The following is a 16,571-nucleotide window of genomic DNA, read 5'->3' on the forward strand; positions in this document are numbered from 1 at the left end:
TTTCATTGTGTGATGTTTATTCACCTTCATTGGCACTCCATAACGTCTAGACGAGGCTTGCCTTCTAGCAATTCATGAACCTTTAATTGACCCAATTTATGACAGGGGTATTTCAAAGTTCATATCAATTGGTATCATACTCAGGTTCTTTGAGGGCCATGGTCTTCTCTCCCTCATGCTAGACGGCCTAAGTCTCCAAGATTTTAATATATGAAGTTTACTTGTTAACTTGTATTTAAATGTTTTCAATGAGTGTCATCAAGATTATGATGGTTAAATGTATTTTACAATGATATTCTAATTTTTATTTTCTGCATTTGTGGATTTTCTGACATGAAACTCTGAAACTAATTTTCAAATTCTGAATATATTTATTGCATTTTTATGACACTAATTCATGACATTTATTTCTGTTAATTCATAATTTATTTATGTAAATTATTTAAGTATTTCTGATGTAATTTTTCCTCCCCGCCACAGGTCACCATTCAATTTGACTGAACATTTGATAATCCGATTTCCCATTATGATTAGTACTGCTAATCGTAGAAAAAATTGACATTATGTCATCATTTGCTGAATTTTTATATTTATTTATGAACAAGGGTGACATGAACCAATATAAAAAACATCAGATCAAAATCACAATAGATGCTTTAGAAGAAGGAATTCACAATAAGTTGTATAAAATATCAATTAAAAGGCAATTAATGTTCTAAAAATCCAATAACGCGGTGTTAGTAGGCGGCATCATGTTATTAGCTGAAGAATATTATAATTGAAATACCACTCTCAGCGTCACCACGTATATGTATTGAAGGCATCAATGATGTAGCCTTAGTTTATTACACTGGCAAGTACACATGGTTTCAAACAGCCGGGGAAATCATGAATGCCTTGATGTGGCTCACGACGATGGGTGACCTTTTGCACAGGGACACGTGGCATTGTTGGAGATGCAGGTCATTGAAAATGAGAAAAATCACAACAAAAACCCTCAAAACTGGTACATTTAAGCTACAGAGGGGCTGATAAGGAGAGAGAGAGAGAGATTATTTAATCATATCATTGGGCATGATTTCTCCACCTTTAAATCATAATATCTGAAAGTATTGAGGCAGATCAAGCTGAGAGATTGGGAGCAGCTTTATCTTTCTCCCATATTTCTTTTCATATCCTTGGATATTTAAATTGAGGTGCTGATATGTACAAGAATCATCATTAAATTTGCTTCCTAGAATTGTAGGCCTTTTAAAATAGACTGAGTTTGGATATCCATCTACCATATTATTCATGTCCTAGGTGATTCAGGATAAAAATAAAAGTAGTCATTGCCAAATGCAATGACCTAGGGTAAAACTTCTTGCCCTATTGTGTTCCATCTTCATTGTTGGTAGAATGCTGGATCCATTTCATTCTATCATTCCATCAAGAATGATATTTTCAGACAAAGGAGTCAAAGAGAGATATAGAGACCAAGAGAGAGAGGAAATTCAAGAAAGACAGGGAAACCAAAAGAGAGAGGGTCCGAGAGAGAAAGGGAATCCAAGAGGCAGAGGAACTCAAAGAGTGAGAGAGGGATTCTTAGCGAGAGACAGAGAGAGGAAGTAAGAGAGTGATATGGTGACCTAGAGTGAGAGAAAATAGTCCAAAATTGAGAGGGGGACTGAGAGTGAGAGATTGAGTTTGAGAGAGACACGAAGACTGAGAGAGAGAAGGGAGATGGAGAGAGAGAGGAACTGAGAGATAGGGAGACCAAGATAGAGTTTAAATAATTCAACTTATTATAAAGGTAAAGGTGTAAAATGTTTATTTGTTGGTATGGCATCCACTTTCACTGGGATGACATCTGGTGTTAGGATGAGGACAGGATGAGAAGTCTAGTGATGTGTGATGAAGATGTGATGGATTTTGGCAAAATCCTGGGATACATGATGTGACAGGGAGACATGATGAACTCAATGCCACATCCTTGTCTCATCACCACCCGTCATCCATCCCATCACCTACAAGCTGTCCCATTGGGGACATGTTGTTCCTGTTACCTAGATAGTATGTATTATGTAGGGACCCCAATTTGGTTAGTCTTGAGAGAAAAATACATCTTTAAGGGAGGATATTGAAAATAGGAGGAAATGATCCCATAACAGAGGAGGGAGGTTCTGGTCGGAGCTTTCCCCTATAAAACCAGAATAAGGCTTATAGGTCCTCGTTAATTTCTCATAAAATGCTAATGGTCAATTATGTTCCACGAATGGACCTCTTATCGGGGTTTTTTGAAAAGATGGTGCTTCCTGATTAGGAAATCATGCCAGGCGACAACCAAACAAGATATGTTTTGATGGTTTCCCTATGTTTCTGTCTTAATTATTATGTTGCATGGATGAATTCCGATCCACACTTCCCTCACATTCAAATATCTTTTTGTGGGAAATCTAGGTCCCTTCTTACATTCAGACTGGTTATTTTATACTGACGTGATGGAAGTGTGTACTGGCATTCATCCATGCAACAGAATAATTAAGATGGAAACATAGGGAAACCATCAAAACATATCTTGTTTGGTTGTCGTCTAGCGTGATTTCCTAACAGGCAGCACATGCTTTTCAACAAACCCTGATAAGAGGTCCATTCGTGGAACGGAATTGACTGTTAGCATTTTATGAGAAATTACGACCAGCCTTCTTGAGTTTAAAAAAACTAGCCGTTCAGAAAAAAATACTTCCCCTATTTAAAGACCTCACTTGAGTCAGCTACATCATTGTTCTTTTCCGTCCGCTCTGCTCCTCTTCAACCCACATGCCATGTCCTTCTTTTCTCGGGGTACTTGTGTTTTGGTCATAGGTCTCAGACTCGTGGCAGCTTTCCTTGCGGGTGAAGGAGAAGAGGTCATCTAACAGGTGAGTTTTCTGACGGCTCTCTTCATCTCACGTCGGATTAATTTCTTAGAAAGCTCAGCATCCTTCATTGCATCTTCTGCAAATTTTCTGTATAGATCTTAGAAAGCTCAGCACCCTATGTTTCCGTCTTAATTATTCTGTTGCATGGATGAATGCCAGTACACACTTCTATCACGTTGGCATAGAATTACTAGTCTGTATGTAAGCTCGTTAATTGATTACAGTTTAAGGATATAGTTATGTCATTTCTTGCAAGGATATTTAGACGCTTACAAAATGAATAGATAGCAGAATGTATCTTGATAGAAAGACCGAGGCAAAGAGTAAGAGAGAGACCAAGGTAGAAGGAGAGAAAGAGAGAGACAGAGACAGAGGTAGGGAGAAAGAGACCCCTAGGTAGAACAAAGAAGATATGGACACCAAGGTAGAGAGAGATAGAGAGACCAAAGAGAGAGAGAGTGAGACCAAAGTTTACAGTTGTTAAGATCAAATTTTAGAATAAATTGGGGAGTAAAAACTCCTTCAAATCATTTTGAATGTTCTTGGAAATTCTTGGATAAGAAAAGTGACAGTTTTTTAAGCCAAAAGGATAAGATAGGAAGCTGAGAATCCAGAAAAGGAATTGAGAACGTACCTGAAGGAAGACTCGGCCGAAAGAGGACCTAAACTCGTAGGCGACCCCAAATGGAACAGTATTCTAGTAATTCATTGAATTTCAGGTAGCAATAGTTGAACTTTTATAAGATTATAAACCAATTTAGGAGCGTAATATATAATAAAGCATCCCAAATTTTTACGATTCTAATAATAAAAATACTTCTTTTGTGCATCTCTTCGAACAGATGACCCGCATGCTTTCCCAAACAAAATTTAATCAATTTTCTTCATTCTTCTAAATAAATCAAAAATATCTTAAACTACCTAATAATATTTTCCTGTTAGCTCATTCTATCGACTTCTTATATATAAAATAAACCTAAAATCATTTGGAATTCTTATAAAAACACTATAGAATCACTCTCCTCCAGTCAGGCATTTTGTCGAACACTTCTACTAATAATCTTTCAAAAAGACTATTTGGAATTTCCTAGAATAGATTGACTTATAAAAAGTTGATGAAATTCCATTAATTTTCTAGTCTACATATAGATATCAAAAATACAATTTTCAACTTTAAATCAAATCAGTTGATTAATTTTTTTTTATAAAAACTCATATAAATTCTCTCTCACATAGACATTTCTACAAACACCTAGTGGTGTTCTTTCATTCTCCTCAATTGCTGCTTTATTTCCTTTGTTTCTTTCTAATTCTCATCACCTTGAATACCTCTTAAATTTCCACTTAACCATCTTTAGAGACATCTTCCCATATTATCCTATCTGGAATTCAAATATCAATAATCATAAAATTTGTTGTTAGTATTATTACTCTAGAATTCATTTTCTCTACCTTCAAACTTATTATTTAATTCTAACTCTATGAGCCAATCCCTGAGGAGATGACCTTAATGTTATTTATACATCTTTGAGTGAGAATAAAATTCAGAGATTATTTGATATGAGCAAAATTTAATTACAGGGATGTTGACTCACCTACTTTTGCTCTATCAGTGTCTTAGCTCAATGGGTCACTTCACGACCATGATGTGAATCAGTGCACTCAACTCTTTCCCTAAAGAGTACCTGATGGAAATATATGTGCCCAGCAAGCGATTCATACATTCCCCATCTTGTTCCATGTTCACAAATACAACATATTCATTATAGTGCACGTGAATACATGATCAGATTCAGTGAATTATGATGAGATCGTAATGCGGAGATCACTAGTCTTTAAGCATGTATTATAAACATTCCTATTCGAAGGATACACTAGATGGGCATTGAAGTATCCGAGTAGAATAACACTGTCTAGTCTCACTCATATGATGAGTATGGCCAATCTTATAGCCATTAGTGTGGAGACACTAAGGATAGATAGTGGGTGTTCTTTATTGGAAAGAGTTCACTGAATTGATACATACGAATCCCTGAATGGTATTATACTGAATTTTCAATCAGATCGATTCACATCAGGTTGTGTAAGTGGTCCGTAAACCTAAGACACCAAAGAGGCCTTGTGGACGGACGGGTGTACTTTAACTATGGCCAATGAGTCTCTAATCATGGGATTCTAAACATTCTTAATTTTGGTACATAAATAAGTTCACAAAGATGATTGAGTGGTCAAGATAGGATTGTCCACCCTCGGTATAAAGGGTGACAGCTCAAGGAAGATGAGGCGATGAAGTCCTTGGCCAAGGCAATGAAATATCGAGAGAAGAGTTCTCCGATGATTTTCGAATGCATCAATTCTAACTTGGATGACCGATTAGGGTTTGGCAGTTGACCATACACTAAGTTGTCCAAGGAGCATCAAGTGGATGAGGGACTATACATACATGGTAACCGAGGATGAACAGGTTCCATGAAGTGAGTCGATACACACTCCTTTGTCTCTCTAGAACACAAGGTGTAGCTTGGCACCCCACGTGTTGGAGACTCGACCTATCGACTGGGTTATCTCAATCCGACAGTAATTAATCTATATGATGATATAATTAATTAATTTGAAGTCCAATAAAGGTTATTGGGCCGTTGGAGTCGTTAACTAGACTGAAACATGGGCCTAAAGTGTCACACGCCGATGGTCTTTTGGACGTTGGAAGATATACTTAAGTATTAGGGGTTTTTATGAAAAATACGCACTTAGTATAAATAGGGGAAGGCCCTGAACGAAATTTACCCAGGCCAGAATTGTTTAGTGGCCTTTCCCCTTCTTCTCCCTTCTCCCCACACCCCCTCTCCATCCCCGATGCAATTGGGACAACGTAATGATGACGATGGAGAAAGAACGGGTTTTGTCAATGAGAAGTAGGAGATTCGACATATCAAGGATCGTGTGGATAAGTCTAGAGGCTGCACACGTGAGCAGCTCGACTTGTCTCACTCCAGGATCCAGGAAATCACGGATGCGATTCGTGGAAAGGTACTTCGTTTGATGATTTTATTGATGTCATTCACTTCTGTTCAAGTCTTCCGCTGCGTATCGTTTTGATTTTTTCATCCAAATCTAGGCCTCTAGAACCCAACAATACACATGATCGTTTGATAATTTATTACACAAATGACTGGCAGATGACCATCCTCATGATATGATAATTAGGATTCTTTGATGATGGCAAATTTTAGTGTTAGTATTACTGTTGTAAATTTAATTTGCCAAAATAAAATAATTTTTTAAACTATAACTCACTCAAATAGATATATATTGGACGTGCGATTGTCTCCACATAGATGGGCCCTTAGAGGTGAAGTTGATTATTTTAATAGGATAATCGAGCTAATAGGGTAACCAAAAATATTATTTGGGGGTTCAGTTGGAGAAGTGGTGATAATAACAATATAAAAAACAGTAAAAAGGTGACGATGAGTAAGAACAAAGTGGTAGATAGCGAAGTTGAGCAGTTAGGATTATATATGACAAAAAGTAATACTAAGTAGTTACTTATAGATAGTAGTTGTGAAAGAAAGAGCTAATATAGTTATAAGATAGTGCAGTTATTATAAGGTAAGAATTTCATTTAGTTTAATTGAGATGTAGGTTAGATTTAAACTACGAGATAGATATAGTTCGAGGAGGAGGACAAATGGAAATTTTTGGATATAGTGAGTAATAGGCTTTGGTTGTTTGCCATTCAAGAATTCTTGTTTAGGCAGTTTGTATCATTTATACATAGTAGAAAAATGTGGAAATTTTGGGATAAATCTCTCGATGTTGGGAAAGCATTTGATAACATTCCACAAATAAACTGTAGTATGGAATCTCTTGAAATTGAGCTTGATATTTGATTTAATCAAACCACGTAATATATATCTGGTTCAACAATAATTCATCATCCATATTGAGTAAGGGGAGTACTGTTACTGCCCTGATTCAAGTGACCAAGGGTGGGAGTGTCATTCGCTGCCCCCTACCATCGGTGGGCGTCCTTGCTCATATTCCTTGGTGATGGTGTGGATCTTAGTCTCTCTCTAATTTCCCTTGTGTCATCCTGAGCGGTTGAACCTGTCAGAGAAGTGTCATGCTCCTGGTTTGGCTCGTCTAGCATCGGAAGGGTCTCCCACCATTTGTGGATTCTGTAATGTGAGCTAACCATTGGATATCCAATTTTGGGATTAAAATGGTCGGTCTATCCAATTTTGGGACTGAAACTCTATCAACCTTCCCTGATCCAACAACTTTCCTAGGCAGTTGGATCGGTCTATGGTGCCCCTTGATCACCAAACGCTGTTCGCCGACTGATGAGAATGACAGACGGGGATGGAGAAGGATGAGTTTACCCCCGGCCCTCCGATCCCACCAAGATGGGTACAACAGCTGTGATCAAATTGTAGTTGTGGGCCCTTTGATTACTCTTGCACCCTTATGTACCTTATCAAAATCATCCCTGTCAGCATTCCCCCCCACCCCTAATTTTTCTATCCATTGTCTTTGTCAGACATCATTGATTAATCAGAGGTTTCCAACAAGGGAAAAAATATGAAGGAATAATGAGAAATAAAATGGATTTTTGACCTCCTTACAAAGATTGGATAGTCGAGATTAAAACCTAACTTAAAAATTGGCCCATTATGATGCCGGCTTTAGGCCACATCAACTTAAATCCCGATCATATTCTCAGTGTAATTTTATTAAGACCACAGCCCAATCGGCCGCAATCCTTATCGTTGCCTCTCGACCTGGCCACATGCAAAGCTAAAAAGGATTGTTGTTGAAAATCCCATATCGGAAGAATTGAAAATAAAGATGCTATATAAGTGCTACTTTTCAGTAAACTTTGAATTAAAATACTGTCTTCTACATGTGCATGTGCACAGGATCTAGGCATGCATGTCGGTCATTTGCTAGGCTCGCTATGTGAGCCTTTGAAAGCTCCTTGTGTAGGCTTTAGGAGGCTTCTTTTGTGGCGGCTCTCGACCACTACTGTCCAGCTTGAGTGTTATGCGCTTGTTAGCTGGCGGCTGGCTCGAGCATTGTCGGCTCCCTCTCTCAGCTGCTAGTTCTTGGCCACCACAAACGCCCTTTTATTCTTCTCCTATTTTTATTTATTGCATTTTTATTCCTTGCAAAAATGTACAATACCCACTTGTGCAAGAATTAATGCCAAAATACAAGAATTCAGAAAAATATTATAAACAGGAATAAATAGCCTTTCAAAAGTAGAATTTCATTACAAAGGGTAGTTTTAAAATCACTCCAAAATAAATGTACGAATCGAAATTTCTACTACAATAAAGATAAGATAAAAAAATGATGCATGGAATGACTCTGATACGTGTATGTTTTAATGTGTTAAAATCTCTTCATCATTATAGTATCTAAATGTGCCGATATTTTTGCATGCTATAAATGGGAATGATTGGAATATCTAAGGATAAATGATCATTTCATTATGATCTCATCATATTTCCCTAATCATTGAATATATTATTGGACTTCGTTATAAACATCACACAAATAAATGAATATGATTTAATTTAATGAACTGAAAAGAGATAACATGGTGTGATTGTCTAGGAGAAAAAAATATTCCATCCCTTTTGATATGATAATTTTTATCAATCCTCTATGATTCCCATGATATATGATAGGTGGTCCTCAATCCAATCACACTTCCATGTCATCTTTAAGGTCATTGGAATAATATTTATTCTTGTACGATGTTTAGAATGAAGTCGATGAATTTGTGCAATGACTTTAAGAATTGTGGTTGCTAGTATCTAAACATGTATAATAATTGTGGTCCTAGTGATCCTACATATCCATAAGTATCTAATTCTAGACCTCCGATTAATATGCTTGATCTTGTGGCCATTAGTGTAGTGAAACTAAGGACTAAAGGCGACTGATCTTTAAGTAAAAAGTTTGTAGAATTGATACATATGAATTCTTGAACATTATTATACCTAAACTTCATTCAGGCTGAAACATGTCTATATTTGAGACACCAAAAACACCAAAGACATTGCTACATTTGAACTATTAAATACATGTTTGTACTTGCAAGATCAAGTAAATCGTAGCTTGGATATAGGATTAAGTACACAAAGGTGATTGAGTGGTCAATATGGGATCATCTACCCTTTGGTATAGGAGGAGATTAACTTGAGGAAGAAGATCCATTAATCCCTACCTAATTTAATGAAACGATTGAATAAACCGTTCTTTGGTGATCCCCGTTACACATCAATACTAATTAGAGGGATGGATTGCAATTTCTAATTATCCATAATCTTAGTAATTAAGGAGTCTCATATGAACAAAAGACTACAGATTCATTAATAAATGATGGTAGAGGTTCCATGAGAGAGTTTATTTAGTATTGTGTATATTCTAGATCGTGAGGTGTAGCTTCGCACCACATGGGTTGGAAAACTAACCTATCGATTGGGTTAAACTGATTATTAGATAATCCCTCCTTGTATCGATATAACGAATATATTTAGAGGCCAGACTTGAAGAAACTCCTCCAAGGAGAATGCAATGGCAGAATTGATTCCATAAAAGATGGTGCAATTTAAATTGTGTTATGATCTATATCTTCTAATGCATGAAATGTGTTTTGAAGCATTCAATTACGGGACATAAATCCAACACCTCATCCGTTGCAATTTATGTCTCATATATACAGATTGGTCATATTAATTCAAATTCTTGCCCTCTTATTGGCTCCTTTGTGTTTTGCATCTATTGTCATGTATATACAGTCCCTGGTCCACTTGATGCTTCTAGGTTAACTTAAGAAATAGGAATCATCAAATCTTAATCAGTTATCTTAGTTAGTATAGATGTGTAGGAAATCGTCATAGAACTCTTCGCGAATATTACGCTGTTTAGACCAAAGAATTTGTCAGATAATTATCCTTTGAGTTCTCTCCTATTATACTAAATTGAGAACTATATCATTTCGGTGGACTTTTTGTTGCATCCATGCTAAGACGATTGGGAATTTCATGAGTCAAAACATAGTAACTAATGATTCATAGTCAAAACATAAGTGTCCACATGATATTATTGGTATCAAATCTACTGGCCACTTGTAAAAATGTGACTAAATCAACCTGATTTTATAGTTTTCTATAATATCATTCATGGATTCATTCAGATCAAGTTATTGAAATCTTTCCCTATATGGCATCCACTATCTATCCATAGTGTCCCCATTATAATGTCAACAGGATAGGTCATACTGATTATTATTTTATTAGAATATTTCAATGTTATTCTAGAGTATCATTTGAATACAAATATTTAGAAAAACATTAATATGTGCAACCACTAAGTGAATTATGATGAGATCATAATACATAGACATTTGTATTCACTATGAGCACCATATGTGCATTATAATGAAAATATGGAATGTGTTATTTTCACGTCGCCCACATGTATTTCCTTCACATGTCCCCCACTATCTGATATGAGCCTAAGTTAAGTTTTGTATCAATATAATGGGTATATATATTGATTTATTAGATGTCTTTTAAATTTTAAGTGGGAATTTGAGATCATCCACAATTTACTCTCCTCTACTTAGGGCCCAACCCAACAAACCAATGATCAATCAGATCTATAATCTTTCATTTTAAACATATCGAGTTAGTCGATATGATGGGTTATCCTTACTAAATTCACAAACTATAGGATGGGTTATTATTGAGTAGGGTTAAGACGATGCTTCAACTTGAATGCCAGATATTACTATGGTCAACAAGGTTTCGAGGATTGTGAACCAATTATAGGTACTATCGATAGACAGCCTATTTTATGATCTTATCAGTTCTTATCAATCTGATCCCCTCAATCATGATCTATACTTAGACTCCAATCTGATCATGACGACAGATTGTGATCATATCATTAAGACTTGTTGATCTGAACGGTTGGTCTAAAGTGTTAAAAATCTCAATCCAAAGATTATTTTAATACAAGCGGGTAGAAGAGAGAATGGTTGTTTGAAAAGAGAGATCAAAATGGATATGAGGACACATTCACACGGGGATGCATAATGAGGGATGATGACGGTGGCTGCAAGGAGATTGTATGTTTTTTATCAAGAAAAATCAATCTCAGACATCCAACTACTATATATATATGTGTATTATGATCAACATTAATATTCAATACCAAAAATTCAATGTATGATTACTATCATTTGTCTACATAGAATCTGATTTGCAATATGATCGAGCAATTTAATTTATCGGGTATAGAACTCATTAGGATAATTGGTTAATATTTTGAATCCTACCAAAATTGTATTCTTTTTAATGTCAAAACTATCAATGTGCCTTGATTTTAGTTATGATGGAATAATAAAAGGTTTTATTTTATGATGAATTTCCCATTAACATCTGAAATCAATGAACATTGAATAACCTTTAGAACGTTGGATAAACTTTGCTCCGGATTTTTCATCTTTGGATACAGATTTATTATTATTTATATTTCATTCCTGAATTTTTCATTGACTTCTTAACATGACCTCAGAACCTTTAGGATTAGATGTCGGGCACACTTTGATAAGTATAAGTAACACACAGCTTGATGAAAAAAGAAGTCATCTCGACCAATGAACACAATTAATTATCAAATACGTTGATAAGTGTTAAGATTTAATAAATGCCTTTTGGTTTTGAGGCAACTACAAGTATCATACTAATGAAACCATAAGCACGCAACCATGGATGGATGAAGAGACCATTTAATGTATTATAAAATCCAAAGATGCAACGGTAATATGTGTAATATACTAACCGGACACGATCAATACGATGGCGTATAGATATATATAATAAACATTTGTATGTCTCTCGTGTGTCGTCAGTGTCCGAAGTCCCGGTCCTGGGTTTATTATTGTCATGTGCTGCAGCTGTGGAGCTCCACCTTGAACTTCCCAAGTCAAGGGAGTAATCACCAAGGAATAATCTAGAAGAGAAGAAATCAACATAGAGAGGGAGGAGAGGGAGAGACACAAGACAAATAAACAAGGGAAAAAACATTGTGGCAACTATAAATTGGAATAGGCTTTACAAGGGGTGATACTGCTAACAGAAACGACAAGAGAGAGGGGCACACTCACATTTCCCATGTGCTCTCTCTTTACAAGGTCGACAAGTCAAGCCCCCTCCCTCTCCCCCATTAACACGATTTGGGGAGAGGGAGAGAGAGAGCTGACACATTCCCAATCAAGGATACAATATTATGTATTGGGTTAACCAATATATGCATGCTTCCAATAATTGTTTAGAGTATCATTATTTTATGAGGAAACATTTATAAATTAGTATTGATTAACTCAAATAACAATGACAAATTAACACCCTAAATTTGAGGTCATCAAACATGCTTAACAAAAATCATTGGTTTTTTTCTAAACTTAATATATTAGTTTGACCTGAGACCAAAACTCATTTTAGGTTAGGTTTCAGTTAAGAAAACTGAGCCATCATTTGATCATTTGTCCCAGCTACAGCAGTTCTCAAGCTTGTTGTCAATGGGTCCCTCTACATCGTCAAACGCCCAAAAATACATCATTGATTTATTATATCATTTTTAAACTTTTAAATTCTAATTCAATTCAGTTAATGATTAACACAATTATTAAATTTGTCCATAATTTCCACTCGGTGTGACTATTTTTATTAAGAACTAGCTAATAATGTAGTTCTAAATAATAATTAATTTAATTTGTACAATAGATCTATATTTAAAAAAATAACTCATCGACAAATGGGCGTAATAAAGAAAAACAGAGAATAGGTGAATAGGAATCAAATTAAGTGGGCGTACTGTGTCAAGCAGGTTAGACAACCCAACCCACAGATACTGAGAAGCCATTTCTCAAACGCATTCTTGTTGAACTGGCAGGCCTTCCTCCTTATTGGGCTGATAGAAACCCCATTTATCTTCTTGCTGCCGAGCTTCTTTCCTCACTCCATAGAGAATCCAAAATGTCAACATCTTTCTCTCTCTCTCTCCCTCTCTCTCACACATTCTCTCTCGTTCTCTCTCTAGGTGGGACTTCATCTTTAGCTGTCAGAACGAATGTGGCAGCTGGCCCCAACAATGGGCAGATGGGCTGCTTCTTGTCGCCATCGCTCGCTTGTCTCTCGACTCTTGGCAAAAGCCATGTCTGTTTGGATATTCAAGGGTCATAACTGTTGGGTCGTTGTCCAGCGAATGAATGATAGCTACTGCAAAACTTATATACATTTGTACGACTCGATCTTCAGGGCAACATCAGATAAATACAATACTCAAATGGTAGAATGCTCGACCCTTGGTTGCGGCTCATCCGTTTCGCATGAAGATTGTCTTTGCAATGAAACCGAGTTGATTTCCACACTGATTCATCCCTTCCTCGCTGGTTTCCACATGTTTCATTAAAGAAACAGAGTTGACCTTGCCACCCTTTATTGGGAATAAGTGATAGAGATGGATACATAGATATATAGATAGATATAGAGATATAAAGATAGACAGAAAGATAGATAGACAAAGAAATAGAAAAATAGATAGATAGATAGATAGATAGATAGAAAGATAGATACGTACATAAATACATACATAAATACACGCATGGAGTCACGCTCTCTCCATTTCTCTTTCATTGCTCCTCCCCCCTCATGTTTATCCATGGAGTCACGGTTTGATTAATTTGTGGATTTGGGACCCGCCAAGGCCATGTTTGCATGTGAAGCGGCGGCCCTTGGATGAATCGAAAGATTCCGACTCTTGCTCTCCGTGGGAGAGCACCAAGGTGGTTAGAGAGAGAAAGTCTGTGAGAGACGCAAAGAGTTCTCCACCGCCCAATAAAGGTTTTGATGAGCCTATTATTCATTTGACTATTTCTCCTAGATAAGATATTTTTCACGGCCACCATACTCGACTACTTTATGCATTAAATTAGAGAGAGAACGAGAGATGGACAGATAGCAAAAGACAGCAACAGGTGCCCTCAGAGGTGGTGCACCTCTCTCTCTCATCCTTCTCCTCCTCCTCTACCTCTTTCTCTCTTCCTCTCCCTCTCTCTCCCTCCCTCTCCCTCTCTCTCCCCCTCTCCCTCTCTGTCTCTCCTTCTCTCTCACTCCCTCCCTCCTCTCTCTCTACCTCCCTCTCTCTCTCTCCCTCCCTCTCTCTCTCCCTCTCTCTCCCCCCCTCCCTCTCTCTCCCTCCCTCCCTCTCTCTCTCTCTCGCTCTCTCTCTCTCTCTCCCTCCCTCTCTCTCTCTCCATCCCTCCTCTCTCTCTCCCTCCCTCTCTCTCTCTCCCCCTCTCTCTCCCCCCCCCCCCTCTCTCTCCCCCCCCCCCCCTCTCCCTCCCCCCCCCTCTCTCTCCCCCTCCCCCTCTCTCTCTCCATCCCTCTCTCTCTCTCCATCCCTCTCTCTCTCGCTCCCTCTCTCTCTCCCTCCCTCTCTCTCTCCCTCTCTCTCTCTCTCTCTCTCTCTCTCTCTCTCTCTCCCTCCCTCTCTCTCTCCCTCCTCCCCCTCTCCCTCTTTCTCTCTCTCTCCCTCTCTCTCTCTCCATCCCTCTCTCTCTCGCTCCTCTCTCTCTCCCTCCTCTCTCTCTCTCCATCCTCTCTCTCTCTCCATCCCTCTCTCTCTCGCTCCTCTCTCTCTCCCTCCTCTCTCTCTCTCTCTCTCTCTCCTCCCTCTCTCTCCCTCCCTCCCTCTCTCTCCATCCCTCTCTCTCGCTCCCTCTCCCTCTCCGTCCCTCTCTCTCTCCCTCTCCCTCCCTCTCTCTCTCTATCTCCTCCCTTTCTCTCCCCCTCTCCCTCTCTCTCTCTCCCCTCTCCCTCTTCCTCTCTCTCTGTCTCTCCCTCTCCCTCTCCCTCCCTCTCTCTCTCTCGCTCTCTCTCTCTCCTCTCCCTCTCTCTCTCTCGCTCCCTCTCTCCCCCCCTCGCTCTCTCCCTCTCTCTCTCGCCCTCTCTCTCTCCCTCTCTCCCCCTCCCTCTCTCCCTCTCCCTCTCCCTCTCTCTCTCTCTCTCCCTCCCTCTCTCCCTCTCCCTCTCCCTCTCTCTCTCTCTCTCTCTCTCTCTCTCTCTCTTGGTGCAAAGGAAAGATTTGACTCGTTTTCTATGAATGGTAGATGACGTTCAGCTTCTTTTCTTCTTTTGGGAGTCATGGCAAGCTACCCAGCTCATCGTTTACAGTCTGATGCTCATAGATCATCGGTCAACATTAAAATAGTATGCATACTTCATACTCACGTCCATAAAAAGTGAACTTTATCGTTACCTGTAAAGCTGAGTCTCATCTGGACCTCCTTCCCTCTACACAACGAGGAAGAAAATATGTTTTTAAAGAGAGAAATTGGAAAACCAGAGGCTCTACGAAGGTAAACAGTGGATAGTCCATCTTCTTGTATTCTCCCTCATCTCGTAAATAGTAATTACAATGGAGACGGAGATGACAGACATATACATCTAAAAGTAGCAGAGAGAGATATATATATATACCTTTAAAGATGATATAGAGAGGAAAGAAGAGAGAGAGAAAGATATACTGATATATATATAAAGATACATACATAAAACTCAAAAAAATGCACAGATACACACATATACATACATACATACACACATCCTCCAGAGCAATTCTATGTCATCCCCCCAAAAGGCATTTTTTGTCTTCTCTCAAGTCAACCTTCTAAAGCAATTCCTTGGATTCACCCATCAAATTTTTTATAATTACGAGCCATCACATCTTCTGCCTGTTGTTCACTTGTTGTAGGCGGGCCCTTTTACCACTGCATCTGAAATGTGTTCAATCCCGACCCTTTAAAACTCATCTTCTCACCCATCCCTCCCTTCCATAACATCGGTCTCTCTCTCTCATCTCCGCCTGAAGCAATAAGAAGAATAAGAATAGGAAGAGAAGAAGCTGTCGAAAGAAGATGAAGAAGAAGAAGGAGAAGAAGAAGCTGTTGAAGGAAGATGAAGAAGAAGAAGAAGAATCTGTTGAAAGAAAACGAAGAAGAAGCTGTTGAAAGAAGATGAAGAAGAAGAAGAAGCTGTTGAAAGAAGACGAAGAAGAACAAGCTGTTGAAAGAATATGAAGAAGAAGAAGAAGAAGCTGCTGAAAGCAGACGAAGAAGAAGAAGCTATTGAAAGCAGACGAAGAAGAAAAAGAAGAAGCTGTTGAAAGAAGACGAAGAAGAAGAAGAAGCTGTTGAAAGAAGATGACGAAGAAGAAGAAGAAGATGTTGAAAGAATACGAAGAAGAAGAAGCTGTGGAAAGAAGAATAAGAAGAAGAAGCTGCCGAAAGAAGAAGAAGAAGCTATTGAAAGAATAAGAAGAGGAAGAAGCTGTTGAAAGGAGAAGAAGAAGAAGATGTTGAAAGAAGACGAAGAAGAAGAAGCTGTGGAAAGAAGAAGAAGAAGAAGAAGAAGCTGCTGAAAGAAGAAGAAGAAGCTATTGAAAGAAAAAGAAGAGGAAGAAGCTGTTGAAAGAAGAAGAAGAAGAAGTTGTTGAAAGGAGGAGGTGGAAGAGGAGGAGGAGAAGGAGAATGAGGAGGAGAAGAAGACTGAATATGAGGAGGAGAAGGACAAAGACAAGGAGGAAATA

Source organism: Wolffia australiana, chromosome 14, assembly GCF_029677425.1.
Source record: "Wolffia australiana isolate 7733 chromosome 14, ASM2967742v1".
In the NCBI taxonomy this organism is placed as follows: domain Eukaryota; kingdom Viridiplantae; phylum Streptophyta; class Magnoliopsida; order Alismatales; family Araceae; genus Wolffia; species Wolffia australiana.